This window comes from Arvicola amphibius, chromosome 1 (assembly GCF_903992535.2).
Source record: "Arvicola amphibius chromosome 1, mArvAmp1.2, whole genome shotgun sequence".
Lineage (NCBI taxonomy): Eukaryota > Metazoa > Chordata > Mammalia > Rodentia > Cricetidae > Arvicola > Arvicola amphibius.
In genome coordinates, this window is record NC_052047.1 from 107,605,338 (window position 1) to 107,612,316 (window position 6,979).

The 6,979-nt window shown below is 41.6% G+C and overlaps 1 pseudogene; it reads right to left on the reverse strand.

Annotated features, from left to right (window-relative positions):
* Positions 1 to 1,631: 1,631 nt before the first annotated feature.
* On the reverse strand, positions 1,632 to 2,675 carry LOC121677037 (annotated as a pseudogene).
* Positions 2,676 to 6,979: the final 4,304 nt, after the last annotated feature.

Consider the following 6,979-nt stretch of genomic DNA (forward strand, 5'->3'; position numbering starts at 1 on the left):
CCAGTTGGAATGGGACTGATGGAGCATGTGATCAAACCTGACTCTCTGAATGTTGCTGATGGTGGAGGCTGACTGAGAAGCCAAGGACGATGGCACTGGGTTTTGATCCTACCGCATGGACCAGCTTTGTGGGAGCCTTGTCTGTTTGGATGCTTACCTTCCTGGACCTGGGGGGATCAGGGAGGACCTTGGACTTCCCATAGGGTAGGGAACCCTGACTGCTCTTTGGCCTGGAGAGGGAGGGGGAGGGGGAGGGGAAGTGGGGGGAGAGGAGGGAAGTGGGAGGAGGTGGAAATTTTAATATATATTTAATAATAAATTATATAATTCTCATTCTCCTAGGTTTGATACAGACCTCCCCTTCCTGCACTGAAAGGTATTCTCTGGTGGTTCTCCAAGGCAAGACCAAGCTAAGCCCTACTTTGTTCTTCTGACTGTTAACCATCTCAATAGCAGCTCTTATACGTCATTATTAGTCACCAGAGCAATTTTTATTTCTTTCTTCCTAGCAGTGCTTAAACAAAACATGTGAATATTAGGATAGAGGTGCTTGAGGCTGATGAGGAAAAAATGATCACAAGATGGCAGTAGAGCAACACATAGGAGTTTTATTACTGAACCTGTCCTTTGCTCACAGTAACACCCAGAAGCTGTGCCCTTTTTTACTCTTTAACTCAAGCCCTACCCAAATCCCTGCCCCATAGTAGGGACTAACTGAGGATTAAGAAAAAAAAAAAAAGAAAAGCAAAGAAGTAAGTTAGGTAGTTGTTCTATATGTGCACAGTTATGAATTTTGTTTTTTAAATTTAAATTATTTATTTTGTTTTTACATTCAAACCAAAGTTTCCTTTCCCTCTCCTCTTCCTAGTTCCTTTTTTCCTCCATCTACTCCTCCTCCACTATTGCTCTTCAAATATAAGCAGGCCTCCCATTTATAACAGCCATGTTATATATGTTATATAAAGTTGCAGTGAGACTAGGCATCTCCTTTTCTATTAAGTCTGAATAAGGCAATCCAGTAGGAAGAACCGGTCCCGAAAATAGGTTAATAGAGTCAGAGACAGTCCCTGCTGTCACTGATAGAAATCTCACACAAAGACCAAGTTACACAACTGTAGCATATATGCAGAGGGCCTATGGAAACTTTTTTGTTTGTTTTAGAGGCATTTTATTTAGATAATTAAAAAATATTAGATGCTCAGAAGCAATCAGTGTACAATAAAAGAGACTAAACCAGTTACTTTATCATGTAATTCCTCTTCTTCCCAACTAAGAGAAGACATTCTGCTTTAAGGGAGAAGTCACAAAAATAGGCCAATATATTTTTCTTCTCCAAAACATAAACAGCTACAAGAAATGTAAGTGTAAAATGTAAACTGTACGTTGGCTTGCTCATTAGAGACAGCAGGCTGTGGCACTACATGAGCACAACCCTCCTGCCTGCACCTCGTACACGCAGCTACTTTCTCTCACAGGAACACCCAGTAGTTGTTCGTGCACTGGAGCTAATTCATATTCCCCAATATTTTCTGCCTTCCTTGCCACAGGCAGAGAGTCACTCTGAAGACTGATGCTTTTCTCTGTTTGTTTAGTCCACAAACTATACGGCGTCTATGGCACACAGCTGATGCTCAGGCCTTGACTTCAGGAGTTGAAGAACAGATGGAATCTGAATTCTCTGCAGCAGTTTCTTCCAGCTCCTCTTCAACTGTCTCTTGAAAACTTTGGCTTTGCCAGTTCCCCACTGTCCTCCTCAGGAAGCATTTCCAAAGGCCATATGTTTTTCCTACTATAGTTTGCCACAACCTCAATGTCCCATCTTCAGAACCACTGGCACAGAGTTCACCATCAGGACTAAACCTCACACAGTGAATGGGACCAAAGTGACCTTTGTAGGATTCTAATGCTTCTCCACGGTTATAGTCATAGTTATACAGTTTAATGTCTTCTCCACCTGCAACAAGAAATTCCTTCTCAGGATGAAGAGACTCAGAATTGATGGTTGCAGGAGCTTCAAGGATTTAATTGACTCCAGACTTACTGCACTATAAAAAAACAATAGTCCGCCCATAAGTGAGAACTAGGACCTCTCTCTCAGGGATATATTCCATGCTGCTAACAGACATGCTAAAATTCACAGATTTCACTTCAGTCATTGCAGCATGATCCCAAAGACAAACAGTTTTATCATCAGCTGAAAGAATCTGTTTATCCTCACTGCACCATAGAGCCTTTTTAATATCGGAAGTGTGACCACTAATTTCCTTAGGTTCTGCCTCAGGTTTGTTCAAGTCATATATGCGCAGCCGTTTATCCTGTCCCCCAGTTAACAGGTAGTTGCTATCCACAACTGTGTAAAATCCACAGTCTTGACAATGTGTTTATGAGCCAGGGTCATCAGTCCATCTCCTGTGACAGCATCCCACACTTTGGCTGTGAAATCTGCAGCTGCTGTGGCAGCTTTGGTGGCATCTTTATTCAATGTTGCACCCCAAACAGCACCTTTATGACCCAAAAATGTTCCAATCCAGTCTCCTGTATCTCCCTGGCGGAGCATTGGTTTGCCATCTTTGCAAGCGCTGATCAGAAAGTAGCCATAAGGGGTGATGCCGCTGAAGGCCAAATCCACCATGGGACCGTATGTGGCCGGAGCAGGTGAGTGGCGTCTGCCTCATGGAGTGGGGTGAAGCGAAGCTCGAACCGCGGGTGTCCTTCTCCTCAGCCCGCCACGGCGCCCCGCAGGCACACCAAGGCCTGGTCCAGAGTCCCCTGACAAGCGGCTGCTGAGGGAGGGACAGGGAGGGAGGGAAGAGGGGAGGGGAGCGCCTGGGAGACAGCCTGCCGCTGTCCACAGTCCACAGCGGTAGCGGCAGTAAGTGTGAAAACTTTTATTTTTAAATTAAACTAGACTTATTTGTTTGTTTGTTTATTTATTTATTTATTTATTTGAGGCAGAGTCTCTGTACGTCGCTCTGGCTGTCCTGGAACTTGCTCTGTATAATATGCTGACCTACAGAGATCTGCTTGCCCCTGCTTCTTAAAGTGCTGCTGGTGTGGAAAGGGTACACTACCCACCAGGCTTAACATTTTATGTTTTTAGGTTATTTATTTATTTATTTATTTATTCTCTCTCTCTTTCTCTCTCTCTCTCTCTCTCTCTCTGTGTGTGTGTGTGTGTGTGTGTGAATGTGTGGTGTGTCTCTGTGGAGGCCAGAAGAAGGCAATGAATTCCCTGGAACTGAGGTCACAGGTTGTTTTATGCTATTTGATATGAGTGGTAGGGATTAAACTTGGGTCTTCTTAACCTCTGGGTCATCTCTCCAGCCCCTTTATTATTATTTACATTTGCTTTATACTTTTTCATTGTCTGATATAATAGTGAATAGCTTATTTTGTGTATTTTAATGAACAGTTAACTTGAACTTTTGGTAAAATAGTAGTTTGGAGATTGCCTACAGAAGATTAACTAATTCTAAACTCCTAGGATAGATCCAAGCTGTGTTTAGTTGGTTGGATTTAATTGTCTGTGTTATAAAAATGCTCATCACAGAAGAGAATACAACAGATGACAAGAAAATTGACAAGCAACTGTCAAGGATTTTAAGATTTATACTAATTTGTAGGACAGGAGAAACTCTGTATCAGAGGAAATCAATCAACGTTTGAGTAGTTTTTGTGGGATGACCTAAAATTATTAAAAATTTCCTCTTTTAGACTCTCTAGATAGAGGACAGGGTTATTTGCCTGTTTGAATGCAATAGACATTCTTTTAAAACTCTTTGCTGCCTCTTGGACCAGCTCCAAGGCAAGCTCTAGTTTATATCTGTTGCTCAGCACAAACGCCAGCCCTTGAGTTGCCGTCGCGGTCTCAGTGTCAATCACTTGGAGAATTTCATGGAAGTAACTGGAGCTGTACCCTTGGTTACTTTGTTCTCTTATATTTATGACTTCTTTAACCACTTTCATAATGTGAGCTGTTGTGTTCATTATGATGTCTTTCTCAAAACCTTCCACAGAAGGTGCATTTACTTGTGATGTTTGAGAACTAATAACATGTTTAGAATAGTTGATAGAAAATGGTTTCTTTGTGCCACGATATCTAATTTTACTGACAATATTAGGATGCTGTTTAAAATGCTGCAGCAGAATGTTCTCTAGGTCAACATCAATGTCAGGGTCGTCAGCAAATGAGAGTGAGGGAGGCAGAACACTGGAGATGTTCTCTGACCAGATTTTGTTGAACATGTCTCTCAACTCCTTCTCTTGTAATCCAGTGCTCTTGACAAATGTGGCCACTTCTCTGACTTTTTCTTGCAACTTATGTTCAATTTTTACTTTTTGTACCTTTAAAAGATCTTGAATTTTCTTTCTGTTTAGTAAATCATCACATTTTTTGATGGTTTCTACTACAAGTTTATTTTTAAGAGTCCTCAAATCATCTTCAAATTTTCCTTTCCAAGAAGCCAATATATCTCTGTCTTGGTCTTCTTGAAAATACTTTTCAAGTTCTCGCTTAATGGCTTCATGCTTTTCCACAATCTGGCTTTCATCTGAACTTCTCAGTATCTCCTGAATTAACCCATTCCAAATCTGTTTGGCTAGCTGATTCTGCAAGTCCAGCACATAGTTTTGTAGCTCCCAGGTCCAACCATTGTATGTGGTCTCCAGTTTATCCATAGCCACAACTTCCCGGGTGTTCTTGAATCCGAAGATGAAATTCTCATTCATCAAGGCCTTCCATAAATCCTGTATTCGGACTTTAAGTTCTGATATCTTCAAAATACTTCCCTTAGATTCTTCCTTGGCAAACTTAAGAATCCTGCTTTTTAGCTCCCGGACATTTTGGCTGTAGCAGGGATTAGGAGGGGCCATTGGGGGATAGCCTTCCCACAAATGAGCAAAATAGTGGATGTGGGTTCTGATGTCAAACTTAATGACATCATTGAAACAGTGTACATCTGAGCACTGTTCGTATCGAGCCGCAGCGAGTGTGATTCCATCCAATTTCTCTTGCAGTTGCTGTCGTCTTGCCATGCTTTGATTTGTATCTATGGTTTTTTCTGTGTTCTGATGAACAAACAGGCAACTTGGGGAGATATTCAGTTGTTTCATCCTAAGAAGGGCATGGATAGCTATTTGCAGAACAGCTTGTATTTCTGATAGGTTTGGCCCCCAAATATTGACTAGAGTTAAGTTTCCAAGTGCAGTGACAAAGGTTGCCAGCTCATTTTCCTTACTCTGCACTTTGTTCATTGGCTGTGGAGCATTCAGTCTTTCTGAGTCCACAACAAGCAAAAAATCAAAGCCCAGCTCTTCTTTGAATACATCTTCTACCTTCAAAAGCTGCATGTAGGCACCCCGAGTATACTTCCCTGTGCTGAGGCTGAACTGCAGCCCAAACATAGCATGCAGCAGAGTGGACTTCCCTGAGCTGTGCAGGCCAAGAACAGAAAGAACAAACACCTTTTTGTCTCCAAGTTTCTCGGCGATCTTGTCAAAAACAGCTGCTATCCACTTCAAGGGCACATAAGAAGCATCCCCATCCATGAGCTCAATAGGAAACCCAGACACCATCAGATCTGCAGCCATTTGGGGAACAGACAGATACAGTGTATTTTTTTTGGGAAGAAGTTTCTTCTAGAGCTTCATAGATCTGGCCCAATTCTCTCAGAAGGTGCTCAGATCCCAGGGTAGAATTATGGATTTCTTTGGAAACAGCTTCTAGATCAGCCTCCCAACGTCTGAGGGAGCTTGTCTTTGATTGCTTCAGTTTCTCTGCACCTGGGTCGTCAGAAAACTGTGCCTCTGGTGCAGGTTTTCTAAGTCTGTCTTGGTTAGTTGCTCTATTAACAGACTCAGCCTTTGTAGGAAGTAGAGCTCAGTGTGACTTTCTGGGTGTGACTGGAGACTTTGATGGAAGGACTCCATCAGGTCACTAAGGTTAACTACTTTGTGATATTGTTCCCAGTGTATATTTTGCTTTTCCTTTTCAAGCTCCTTTTTGTATTGTTCAATGTTCTTGTTCCCCTTTTCTCTAAGTTGGTAGAATTCCTTGTCCTTCTTGCACCATTCATGCCATAGCTGTCCCTGAAGAGGCAGTAGGCTTTCTTTTATCTGAGATAATTTCACTTTTCTTAAGAGTTCTACAATACTGTCTGCTTTCCTCCCTGATTCCTGGAAGTGTCTCTGGTCTTTGTCAATAATAAAACCATACTTCCTAGCAATGTCGGCACAGATATTCAAACTACATGGTGATGTAGACTCGTTTAGTAACTGTGTTAATGTAACTGTGATTTTATCAGCTAATTCTACCTTGTTTAGATCCTTGATGCCAATTCTCACTTTGTGAGGAGCATACTTCTCATCCAGAATGTTTTCTACATTTTCAAACAGACAGATGAGAGGTTTGTGTGGATTCCAAAATTCATGGAGAATAGGTGTGATCAATTTTGCACTTCCTGAAGTATTTTCTGAAGCGGACAGAAGGGGTACAGTGACCGAAGAGACCTCATGCAAGAACTTAACTTGTTTTTCATGTAATTCAGCATTTCCATGGAGATTGGTGAAGGCAATGCAGTTTTCAAATCTGTCCTCAGCTCTTCCACCTGGACAGAACCAGCAGATTTCCACCATCCCTGCCATTAAGAGACAGTTTTTGTTGCCTTTCCTAAAATTATTGTGAAAAAAATGGTCATGTTTGCCCTTACTCAGGAGTAAATTCAGAATCTGTGATTTAGAAGTCAAGACAAAATCTCCAATTCTTATGAATGATACAATGTGTATAGGCTGTGAGCTAATCAGATGGTTGTCATAATTTTTAATTTTTGTCTCCCAACCTATTTTTTCCACCTCCGTCCAGTTTTTTTCTGATTTGTTCAAGAGACCAAAGAGGGAATTCAACTTGGGACTTGCAAGGATTGAGCACCAAAAACGGAAGAGCAAATTGGCAAACAGAAAGTTTGGTTAAAATAAACTGTCT